A 12,980-nucleotide genomic window follows, 5' to 3' on the forward strand; every position below is an offset into this window, starting at 1 on the left:
CTGGTTCGATGTCTTGACGAGGGCGTCGAGTCCTTTTGGGTGGGTGATTGTAACAAAGCAGTCCATGGATGGGTTGTGCTGTTGGCACTTAACGCACGGACAGTCGTGATTAGCAGGTGTGGTTCACTTAGCTGTTCTCCCAAGCCAGGTCGTTACAGATTCCGGCGATGGGGGTGCTCGCCGTGGTGGTGTTTCGATCGGACCGTGGGTTGAAAACAGTCTGTTAAGTTAAACCTTTAAGCTAATGCACCTGATGTGTTCAAATAATGGCCATTACGCTTGATTAAGTTGGTTTAACTTGGCGGTTCCGTCACAATATGCCTTCTTTTATATGCGATTGGAAATTACTAGTAGTTGGACCTCAAAAGTATACTACCATTTAACCTTCAATGTTGTCTGGTTTTTCTATGCAATTATTTCCTAAGTAAACAATTTACTTCACAAAACGCTGCCTTTGCATTGCTAAGCCTTCTCTTGGTCACAGTATAGAAGCAAGAAGTTTAATTTGAACATCATCCATCTAGTTCATTTTTAATTCATCACAGTATTTATTTATTGCAGGAAGAGGAAGGATATGGAATGAGTCACATCTGCCAATACTTCATCCTACTTGTCGTGCTTTCTTCGAAATGGTCAAAACTGAAGAAAGGCTTCTGTCCTGCTCGTCAACAAAACTGAAGGAGCTATTTCATGCTGTGGCCTAGGAAGCATCTATCTTATGGTCTCTACTTTCATGCTGTATTCAGTTTCACAGCCTTCCCCCTGTTCTTTGTAGCTCCTCTGCTGTACAGCTTCTTCTCTTCTTGCTTTTTAGCTTAGATGGGCTTTGAACCACAACGGTAAGTATTCATTCTCTGTGTTTTTTTAGTTTAATAATTTTTTTCTCACAGCGGGGGTCTCCCTTAAAAAAAAAGTTTATCGTGTGTTCTGTAGGTTCGTCAAAAAATTAAGCTTGTCGTGTATCCAGCTGTTTCAAGTACAGTCTTTAATTTGTATCACTGTGTGGATGTGTCATCTGGTCCTTGATGTTATACCAATGCAAGTCTGTATGTGAAGTTTAATCTCTAAGTTTGCATGTGTTTTACCAGAGACTCCTTTGTGATCTTTTGGTACCATGCGAGATAGGGAAATGATTGCTCCTTAGCTTATCGGTGAATGTTTAATATGTGGTGTAAAATGGCAACTCGATAAACTTGCAAACTTTGCTAAAAATGTCTGCATAAGATTCGAGATGGTGGCCGCGTTGACAGCCAAAATTGACATCAACCGGTCTGACCGGTCTGACCGGTCTAGTGTCGTAGCCTGCCCGGCAGGGACCGACTGGTCTGACCAGTAGGTCCAACCGGTCTGACCGGTCTAGGAGGAGTCTGAGTCAATTAAGGTTTCTTTGTAGATTTTGATCTGTAATAAGGGATTCCTTACGGGATAAGTCCACCCCACCCTATAAATATAAAGGGTCACGGTCGATTGAGATACAATCAAATACATTTATCTTTATCTTTTTTACCCTTCTTCCTCCCTACTTTTCCAATGTCGACATGCTATTCTTCTCTCACCTCCATGGCGTTTGAGGACACCCTAGCTGGCCTGCCGAGCCTAGGGCAACCCTATGCGCGCTTGCCCCGACGGGGTCCCTCCCGGGTGAACGTTCGTCGGATCGTCGTCGTTCTACACGGCGACCGGTCTGACCGGTCCAGATAACCGGTCTGACCGCTCCACGCAGGAAGCGCTGCAAGGAGCTCCTCCTCGCGCCGCGTGACCTAGCGCGATGTGTTGGCCTGTAAAAGGTGTCAACACAAATTGGCGACTCCGCTGGGGAAGAAAATCTGGCTGTCATGGCCGATCTATTAAACTCCAGCGATATGATGGCACTTGAAGGATTTCCTGAAGACCTGCATAAGGTTATCCACATAAATTTGCATTCTCAATGTTATCGGGTAACGGAACAAGGAGTCATCATGATGAAGATATCTGTCATCGACGAGTTGAGAATGTACGATCTACCAAGGCATAGTAAGTCCACAGCTACTTTTATAAGTGATTTGCTTACTTTTGTGGATGAGCTGATTAATAAAAAGAAGAGTGTAGATCCAATTCCTTTTATTCAAAAGTCGGCTATTGAAAAGCCGGCTAATAATCCTTGCAAAAATTTGCCTGATGTTGCTTGTCAAGATACAATTCGGCTGTCCCAAGCCGAAAATGTTGAACTAAAATCCCCTAGCAAGAGCACATAGACTAAATCTAGTACTTCAATGCTGGGGGGCAACAAAACAAAGGCAAAGATGCTGATTGCATTGCAACCGGTCTGACCGGCTCCACGACCGGTCTAACCGGCTCATCTAGGGTTTTGCAAAATAAATCAAAACCTAAGATAGTTAAACCCAAAAATCCTGAGATTGGTGTTTGGAAAACCATTGAATCCAAAAGCCGTCACAAGCATCAAAAGGAAAAGTCGAAGCCCTTTCTTGGAGATCTTCCGGCTAAATCCAAAAAACAAAATAATGATGCTAGTCAGCTAAAACATTCAAGATCTACTCCAAGACAGCGATTTCATGATCGGAATTGGCAACAGAATAATTTTTCTAATTCAATGTCGTTGCCGTCACATAGGTCACCTATATCTATGCCATGCGGACCTTATTACAGCATGCCTTGTTTTTATCCGTCATGGTATTATAATTCATGTATGCCGTCTCTTCCTAGATATTTGTATTCAGATTATATTATCTATAGGGAGCCGGCAATTAGTAAAACATCACCTACCATTAATGACCGTTTTGATGAAAAAGATCGGTCTATGCAGAAAAAGAAATACAAGGTGATCAAGCAAGTTTATTGTATCAAAAAAGATGGACGATTAAACAAAAATTCAGATTTGACACTCGATAAAGAAAAGCCGGTTGTTGAAGAGCAATCGGATAGCTCAATTAGTAAAACTGTTCCTAATGGTGATCATGATTCAAACAATGTAGTCGAATAATTTTCAAATTCAGCCGGGGGGCGAGATAAGAGCAACCATATCGGTTCTGACAGGACCGGTCTGATCGGTTCGTCAGACCGGTTGGTCTGAACCTAGAAAGTCTGGTGGTGCAAAAAATAGGACTAAGCCGACCTTTGAGGAGCTTCTGGATAAATACAAGAAGATGTCCGAATAAAAAGAAAGCAATCAATTGGAAGTCAAAAGAAGAAGGAATTTTTCACCACCAAGATCAAAAAAGCATCAACGGTCATCGTATTGGTCTTCATCATTCATCCCGTCGATGCACATACCATGGACTGCATATTCAGGTGTGTTAATCCATGGTTTGGTCAAAATCCTTGGCTGCCATATTATGACTATCAGTTTTATGCTTTACCAAGGAGCTATGATTTGTATAATTGGCCGCATTGACCATCTCAAGATTTTTGTTATTAACAGGCTAAGGAACATAAAACTGAAATAGTTTGCTGATCTTAAGCTAGAAATTGTTACATTTCCTAGTTCTCTTATTTCGGCTATATTAGCATGTTTAAAGATAATATATGGCCGATGCATTGCTAATCGTCGCCCTTAGACAATTTTGGCTCAGAAAAATGTTTTTTGGCAAGCAAGCTTTACCAAAAAAACAGGGAGGTATATGTTGACAGCCAAAATTGGCATCAACCGGTCTGACCAGTCTGGTGTTGTAGCCTGCCCAGCAGAGGACCGACCGGTCTGACCAGTCTAGGAGGAGTCTGAGTCAATTAAGGTTTCTTTGTAGATTTAGATCTGTAATAAGGGATTTCTTACGGGATAAGTCCACCCACCCTATAAATATAAAGAGTCACGGCCGATTAAGATACAATCCAATCGAACCAATCAAATACATTTATCTTTATCATTTTTACCTTTCTTCCTCCCTACTTTTCCAACCTCGACATGCTGTTCTTCTCTCGTCTATATGGCATTTGAGGACGCCCTAGCTGGCCTGCCGAGCCTAGGGCAACCCTACGCGCGCTTGCCCCTAGCTCAATCTTGTTTGGTTCTTGGAGGAGTTGCTGGGCTATTTGCATCAGTCGAAATGATGTGATCTTCAATAATTCTATCACTAGTTTTCCTTTGCATGTAATCTTTAGGGGGACATTTTGGATCAGGTGCAGGTCAATCATATCTAAAGAGGAAGAGAGAGCCATCTTGAACGAAAGCTCCAAGCAATTGGAGATCACTGCCATGGAGATTCTCAATAAGTTTGGGTGGAAGTTTAGAAACAGGATTGAGGGATAATTGTTGACAGCCAAAATTGGCATCAACCGGTCTGACTGGTCAGACCAAACGGTCTGACCGGTCTGGTTCTATGGCCTATCCGGCAGGAGTCCGACCGGTCTGACCGGTCCGACCGGTTTAGGATGAGTCCGAGTCAATTAAGAATTTTTGTAGATCTAAATCTGTAATAGGGATTCCTTGCGAGATAAGTCTATCCCACCCTATAAATATAAAAGGTCACGGCCGATTAAGGCATCCAATTGATCAAAATCAATACAACTTCTACTTTTTATCGTCTTTATCTTTTTCTCGAAACCCAAGCTTTTACAACCTCCATCCGCTGTTCTTCCTTCGTCTCCGCGATGTTTGAAGGTCTTCTAGGTGGCCTGCCAATCCTAGAACAACCCTACGTGTGCCTACCCTGACGGGGTCCCTCTCGGACGAGCGTTCGTCGGTCGTCACCGATTCACCCCGGCGACCGGTCTGAAAGGTCCTTTAGACCGGTCTGACCGCTTCACGCAGGTGGTGCTCAATCGAGTCCATCCTCGTGCCGCACGACTTAGCACGTTCGTGTGTTGATCCGTAAAAGGCGTCAACATATTTTCCCGACACCGCTAGGGAAGAATGATCTTGGTTAGCAAAACCGATCTAATCTACCCCCAAAGAAGATGTGCTCTACTACTAAAATTGACAAGGACAACATCATCCCTGCGATGTATGAGCATGTTCCTGAAGATGTCTGCCAGATGCTGGAGGAGCGCAAGAAGAAGCACGACGAAGAAGATTTACAAGCGGCGCTTGCAAGCATCAAGGTCGATCGACGCGGCAAAGTCACCAAGATCAAGGAGATCGACTTCGCTTCTACCTCCACGGATGCATCTACTGAGGTAACACCCACTACAAGTGCTTCATCTTCTGGTGTTACTATGGAATAAATTTGGAAATTGCTAGCTGAGCGTGACGTTCATTGGGTTAATTGGCTTAGCTCTAAAGATAGAGAATCGGCTGGTAAGAAACCAGAGTCAGCCGATGAACTTCCAGGGGTCAAACGGTAACACCTATATATACTGATCCTATTATGAGCATCCCTGGTTCGGCCAACATCAAGCTTGTTGCATACATGCCACCGGTACCCCCAAGGAGCTCTATGCCACCTATCGGTCCTATCTCCGATGAGATGTTCAACCGATACATGCAGCGTTAGCAAAACCGGCAGAGATCGGTCGGACCGACTTCTCAGTCCAAGTAGACTGGTTCCTCTCAGCCGGTCAGACCGGTCGCACCAACCGGTCTGAACAGTCCATTTGGTCACATTGTTTCAAACCAGCGCTTCATCCACACAGTCAAATTCTTCGAGTAGTTTTGATAAAATGCTTGCCGAATATAAGAATAATTTGGCTAACCTGCTTAGAGAAAACTTTGGAGTGGATGTTAGAAACAAAACTCGTACATACCAAAAGTCGTATCCTACTTCGTTTGATTCGGTTGCATACCCTGCTGGTTTTAGGTTGCCTAAATTTATTGAATTCAGTGGGGAAGATACTAGGAGCACTTTTGAGCATATTAGTCAGTATCTTACCCAATTAGGAGAAGCTGGTTCAATAAACGAGATGAAAGTGCATTTATTTTCTTTATCTCTAACTGAAACCGCTTTCTCATGGTTTTTTTCTTTGGCACCTAATTTGATTGGCTCATGGATCGATTAGAGCAGAAGTTCCATTAGCACTTTTTCTGTGGGTATGATGAACTTAAATTGTCTCACTTGATATCGGTTAGACAGTTGCGTGATGAATCTATTAATGATTACATAAAATGATTACATAAAACGATTCCATGATACAAAAAATCGATGCTTTAGTGTGAATATTGCAGAAAAAGATTTAGCTGATTTGGCTTTTAATGGCTTGCACTCTCACATCAAAGAAAAATTAGAGGGCTATGATTTCTTTTCCGTTACTCAGGTGCATCAGAGAGCTTTGGCTATAGAAAGCCGAAGCAAAGAGTCTCAAGAGGCTCATAGACATCATCGTTCTAGTGTGCATGCTTTAGATTGCAATTTAGATTGTTCGGACGATGAGTCCAATGATGTATATGTTGCTGAGTTTGTTTGGCCATCTCAAGCAAAACCATTTACTTGTTCTGCTCTTAAGCCAATTCACAAAAATCGGCAAGAAGAAAAATTTACTTTTGATGTGTCCAAGTGTGAAAGGATTTTTGATGAGTTATATAGAATTGGATACATCAAGATAACACATACTATACCGCCGCTTGAAGAATTGAAGCGGCGAGCATATTGTGACTTTCATAATACTTTTTCACATGCTACCAATGATTGCAACATATTATGTAGGCATATTCAATCGGTCATTAATGAAGGACGATTGGTTATTCCTACTATGCAGGTTGATCAGAACCCCTTTCCAATGCACATATTGGAATTGAATAATCCTAAAGTGCTAATTCGGCCGAGTCAAGCCGAATCGACAAAGGGAAAAAATGTAATCATTGGTAATGAAAGTCCTGAAAAGAATCTGACGCAGAAGACCTCTCAAGCTGCAAAGACACTCGTGGGGGCAAGACAAGAAAAAGGAGGCAGACAGCAAGTCGACCGGTCTGACCGGCTCCAACGGCGGTCTGACCAGCCCGACCGGTCTGACCGGTGCTAAGACCGGTCTGATCGGTGCACCCAGTGAGCCTGCGAATTCCTCCGGAGCCAAGAACAAGAGAAGGCCGAGCTTTAAGGAACTCCTGACCAAGTATGAGAAGGAGGGAATCGCCCAGAAATAGAAGGGGAAGCTGAACAAAGCCAAGGATTAGAAGCCTTCATCGAAACATCAGGAGCAATCAGATTCTCATCCAAGTCAAGGTAATTGTATGACATTCAATGGCCCGATTGCTCCATGGTATTGCTGGTATCCTTACTTTTATACACCCATGGATTATAGTAGAATGCATATGCAATCATATTATATTCAATATCCTATTGTGCATCCAAATCATGCTTCATCACAAAGACCGGTTGTCGTTAGCAATAATCTGGTCAAAAAAGATATTGATTGCAGCGAAGCGGATGAGAAGGGCGCGAAGCAAGATTCAAAATATTTACAGCCGAGGTGGTGCCCCTTATGCTTGACTCATACTCAGAAGCGAGGCTGCAACGTTTGCGCAAAAAGAAACCAATGGAGCAACAAGTGGAGGCTACGCCGGAGAGGTCAGTTAACAGGAAGAAGGTATGGCAGCCGAAACAAGTTGTTTCAACATCAATTTGAATAGAGCAAGTTATGGACAATAGTTATTTATCGCCCTTAGCACAAATAATGGCCGATGTATTATTAATCATCGCCCTTAGACAATTTTGGTTCGAAGAATATTTTTCGCCAAGCAAGCTTTACCAAAAAAAAAAAGAGGGGGCATATGTTGACAGCCAAAATTGGCATCAACCGGTCTAGTGCTGTGGCCTGTCCGATAGGAGTCCGACCGGTCTGACCAGTCTAAGAGGAGTCCGAGTCAATTAAGAATTTTTGTAGATCTTAGATCTGTAATAAGAATTCCTTGCGGGATAAGTCCATCCCACCCTATAAATATAAAGGGTCACGGCCGATTGAGACATCCAATCAATCAAAATCAGTATAACTTCTACCTTTTATCATATTTATCTTTTTCTCCAAACCCTAACTTTTCCAACCTCCACATGTTGTTCTTTTTTCGTCTCCGCGACGTTTGAAGGCGTTCTAGGTGGCCTGCCGATCCTAAAACAACCCTAAGTGCGCCTGCATTAACGGGGTCCCTCCCGGGCGAGCGTTCGTCGGTCGTCGCCGATTCACCCCGGCGACCGGTCTGACCGCTCCACGCAGGAGGCGCTCAATCGAGTCCCTCCTCGCGCCACGCGACTTAGCGAGTTCGTGTGTTGATCCATAAAAGGCGTCAACAATAGTTTGTTCATGTTCCTAGTTTTTTTCCGCTCTTTTGTATCTCGTGTGACGTGCTGCAATCTAAGTGCTGCTCTTTGTTTCAACTCATGGCTGCAAACTATCACGATGTGGTAGGGGAGGCCGGTTTCCCCTTATCTAAAAAAACCAACTGGTCGATTGAATGAATTGATTATGATCCAATCCAATAGCTGGTTGTTAGTCACGTACGCGCGCTGGTGACAGTAAAATTAACCAGCTGATCGACCAATCAGCAGCGAGGGATGTTGTGGTTGCCTTCAGCGGCGGAGGCAGCGGTGGGGCGGGAGGGGCTCAAGCCCCCCCTACCGCTGTAATCTTCATGAAGCTCCCCTTAAGCCTCTCCTACAAATTTGAGAAGGAAGAAGGAGGGGAGGGGGTAGAGAAGAAAAAAGGGGAAGCAGCCCCTCCTGCCGTGATTCCTGGCTCCGCCACTGGTTGCCTTAGCTTGAAAATAAAGGATACTTGCTTGAAGCTGATCTAGCGTGGCTTCCAATTGCATTCCCTTCCCCTGACAAGTTTGGAATCGCCCGAGTCATCCGAGACAAGCATGTTCCATTGCATTGGTCTCGGTATCTCTCGTTTATGAAAATACAAAGCATCAAACATTACACCAAAGTGCCTGTAGTTTAGTGGTGAGAATTCCATGTTGTGGCTGTGGAGACCTGGGCTCGAATCCTAGCAGCCACAGGCGTCTTGTTTTTTTTGGTCCATCCCTTTGTACCTTTATTTAAAGTCGGTCTCCAGAAATATAAGGAAAATAAGTTTTTCGTGTGCTCGGTAGTAGTACAATTTTCATGTGTTGACGAGTACGTTAATACATTTCAACTTGCATCTTTGAACCCTAAACCCTATTACAGTGGAAGATTACCTTATTCAGTCTTCATTCACTCAAAACATGTCTTGTTTTTTTGGTCCATCCCTTTGTACCTTTATTTAAAGTCGGTCTCCAGAAATATAAGGAAAATAAGTTTTTCGTGTGCTCAGTAGTAGTACAATTTTCATGTGTTGACGAGTAAGTTAATACATTTCAACTTGCATCTTTGAACCCTAAACCCTATTACAGTGGAAGATTACCTTATTCAGTCTTCATTCACTCAAAACATGGAAGCCCAGAACAATCATGGTGTTAACACTGTATTACAAAAACAACTACTGTACTCTAAAATCTCTACATCATGCTCTTTACAACCCCGTGTGGTAAGTCACATATGCAGTATCGGTATCTCACCATCTGGTCTTACGTTTTCTTTCCCTGCATCTGTCAAAAAGAACAAATGTTGCATAAGATTAGCAGGCAACTAGCAACACACATCTGAGGCTTAAGAACAACAAAAGTTATCCACATCTAATCACCTTTTTGAGGTACTTCCTGTGAAGCTTCAGTGCAACAGCGCAGGCTCTTTTCGCATCCAAGTCCCCGCTAACATTGTTCAATATCTGAATTAAGCAAAAAACAATAAAGCAAGTGTTAAATTACATGGGGGCTGAAATGCACACACTAAACTTTTACATGCTTTCTCCGTTGTCAAGATCTGGGAACAAAACCCATGTCAATTTATTCACAGGTGACAGGTCACATGCTAAATACGATTGACTAATTTCCTATGGTCGTTAAACAGTTACCAATGGAAAACCCCATTGCCACAGGATTTGTTCCCTGCTCATATGAGTTTTTACCTATGTCATCCTACACAGGAAAGGGATGGCTTTGATCCAGCTTACCCTGATAACGTCATCAATCCCTTGAGCTTCTTGCAGAAGCTTTGGACTGTTCTCTTTCAGAACACTAGCAACCAGGAAAACCGAAATAGGGATGGGTCCATCACCATCATTTGCCCCATTCTTCATATTCTCTCTCTCGTACTTGCCAAACTGACGTATTGGTTTTACCTTTGGTATAGATCCTTCAATTTTGTGAGTTGCAGTTCCAGTTTCATCATAAGTAAAGAAGATGTCAGGATCATATTCTAGGGCCCACATCATCTGCAGATACAATGTGAAATAATATGATCATGAGTTATCAACCGATTTATTCACAAGTCACATACTAAATACGATTGGCTAAACTTCCTATGGTTGTTGAACAGTTACCAGTGGTAAACCACAACACACTTCTTAAGATTTCGAAAGGTATGTTACGCACCCCGGTTCTTCACAATTATCAAAGTTTTGGTGTCTAGCTGTTTTGGTGGGACAATGCCAGCGATCAACGTGACTGAAGACAGAACTTCATATATCTTCATTTTTTTCAGACATAGTGTGCTGTTGTGTAGGATACCACAACCTCAACTTGGATCCATGTGCATTCATAACTTAACCAAAGTTCAAATAAATGTTTTTAGTGTCACCATGTATCCTAATTCCTAGTCCCTAATCCCCAACTAGGTCGAGTTTATGATTGTTTACTGATAGCGATCTTGATAGTTTTTCAAACCCTAGTTAGATGCAGGGTTAAAAAGCTGTGGGGTAACTGGTTACCCGCACCACCATAGCTACCAGTGGAGACATGTTGCAATGAACTTTCTTAATTGATCTTGCATTGACATTCTTACATGTTGCATTCTGTAAGAAATTCTAAGATAATTTTGAGACAAAATCGAGAGATGACTGATTACCACCACCAGCTGTGGTCTGATAAATTTTTGAAATAGGCCTTTTCAAACTTTATACCATGCATTTTGGACACATTGTGCAACTAAAAGGAACCATCCACCATGTTGGACGGCATCACCACACCAGTGACAAAAACTTGTTTGCAATATATTTGACTATTTGAGCATTTGTCTGAAATTGTAGAAAAGAAAAGAAGTAAATAACAGAACAAAAGACCACGGCAAGAATTTCCTATTCCTTGACAATCTGATGCCTACAATAAAGTCCAATGGTCCTAGTTCAAATATTGTACCTCATATGGGTAGATCAATTGAATGTTTTAGATTTAAAACCACGTGTCAAGATGTAGCATTTACCTCCCAAAGGTACAAGGAGTCCCCAAACGATAGTTCTCGCCGGAACAATACCATGAACATGCGAAATGCAAAGAGATAGTCACCCCCACCAAGTGTTTCTGTGTTCAGGATTTAACAAGAACCAATTGCAGAATGTAAAAAAAAAAATCAGCAAATGGTGACACAGGTTGAACGTCTAACAGCCCTACAAGTCTCGCTCCATACCTAGGTGGTCATGTAACTTCGGATCGAGCACCTGAATGATAGAAGCAAGATGCTGAAGCTGGTTTTCCACTCCAACAGACTGCTTTGTGCATCTGAAATTCCCTCGCTTTGAAAATTTCAAACAGATGGCGATTAAAGAGATGGAAGAATCATGTCACCCAGAAAAAACTGATGGAGAAGCAGTGTATACCAGCCTACGCATCAACCTCTCAAAGCACCAAAATGCATCTGCTTCATCGTTGAGCAGTACTATCATGGGCGAACACAAATCACTCATTCCTATTATGACGAGGAACGGAAAAAAACGACTTATGTAAGATACCTTCCAGGCAAATTTAAAAAAAAAATGCTATGGTGCAAATGTGAGGTACCCACCTTGACAATAACCGACTTCTTTGTCAATCCATGCATATACAGCTAGAATATCCCACAACTTTGAAAGATTTTCTTTGTTCTCATAAATACCATGGAGCGGTCAGTGCGTAGAACATCAAGGCCTATCATGCAGCTTCCTTATGAAAGAAGAAAACAATGGAATAATGGCAGGCAAGAGTAACAAAAGAATGACTGGTTAGGTCTTACCGATCTGATGCAGTGTAAGCTTCCAGTCAATGATTTGCCTATCAATGACACGGTTCGTGGAGTTGCTGACCTCAACTCCACTGCTGCCGGCGGAAGTACCTTGTGCGTCTGAAGTAGCCTCGAGTAAAACCAATGGATCCTTGATAGGGAATCCATCCTCATTGATGATTGGGGCAGACCGGGCAGTGATAATTTTTCCACTACCAACGTGAGAGTCCATCTCTCTGCACTCTTCCTTCCATCTAGCATACTGCATCCTGTGATAATTGTTTACGGCAGCATTTAGTTCATCAGTTGGGGGCGAATGCCAGAGAGAGAGAGAGGGAGGGAGAGGTCAACTTCTCCTGTGCCTAATCTGGTCCCGCTCATCGAAGGTGCTCCCAGGATCATAGCAGCCAAGCAAGAACTCCCAAACCTCCCCCCTGATGGCAGGGTGGACACCCTAGTACACAGATACAAACACACAGAGGTGGAGAGACGATTGAGGTCCAGATGAATTGGTGTGAGCAGAGCAAGGAACCATACCCCTCTCTGTATGCGGCTTAGAACCGAAGCGATATCCAAGCAGCCTTCACGCGTAAACGCAGCGTGCCATTTCCGCACGCTCAATGTCTTGCCGGCCTGAAACCAACGGAGCTGGGGCTTGGATCTCGAACCAATCGGGGACGGGGAGGAAACAAGAAGCATAAGCTCACCTTGATCTTGAATTTGGTGCTGGGGACGTTTTGGCTGCAATCTGGGCGGACCTGGTAGAAGGAATCCGCGGCCTGCCCGCTGTTCCCCCATCTCATCATGTTACCGGCTCGACTCCAATTAAGCAATTGCTGCTCTTCCCTTTGCTCTTTAGCAGCTAGCTAGCAGCAGCAGCAGCAGATCGATCCGGCTATTTCCTCCCAACCACGAACGAGTGAAAGAGGAGGGGGGGAACTGGATCGAGGGAGCCAGGACAGGAAAGGTGGTTAGGTAGACGACCAGCGGAGCAGTGGTTGGTTAGCTGGCGGGGTCAGCCCCAACTGCAGCCTCCCCCCAGCCAGGCAGAGGCAGGTACCCGCG

At 43.5% G+C, this 12,980-nt stretch overlaps 1 pseudogene across 1 annotated transcript; it reads right to left on the minus strand.

The window, feature by feature from the left end:
• Positions 1 to 9,125: 9,125 nt before the first annotated feature.
• LOC120689528 lies at positions 9,126 to 12,947 on the minus strand (annotated as a pseudogene). The gene is made up of 11 exons (XR_005681307.1): positions 12,623 to 12,947; positions 12,453 to 12,548; positions 12,266 to 12,369; positions 11,928 to 12,184; positions 11,721 to 11,842; positions 11,536 to 11,624; positions 11,346 to 11,451; positions 11,142 to 11,239; positions 9,895 to 10,155; positions 9,526 to 9,609; positions 9,126 to 9,430 (listed from the first exon to the last, which is right to left on the minus strand). The product of XR_005681307.1 is annotated as a rab GTPase-activating protein 22-like (transcript).
• Positions 12,948 to 12,980: the final 33 nt, after the last annotated feature.

This window comes from Panicum virgatum, chromosome 9N, assembly GCF_016808335.1.
Source record: "Panicum virgatum strain AP13 chromosome 9N, P.virgatum_v5, whole genome shotgun sequence".
NCBI lineage: Eukaryota > Viridiplantae > Streptophyta > Magnoliopsida > Poales > Poaceae > Panicum > Panicum virgatum.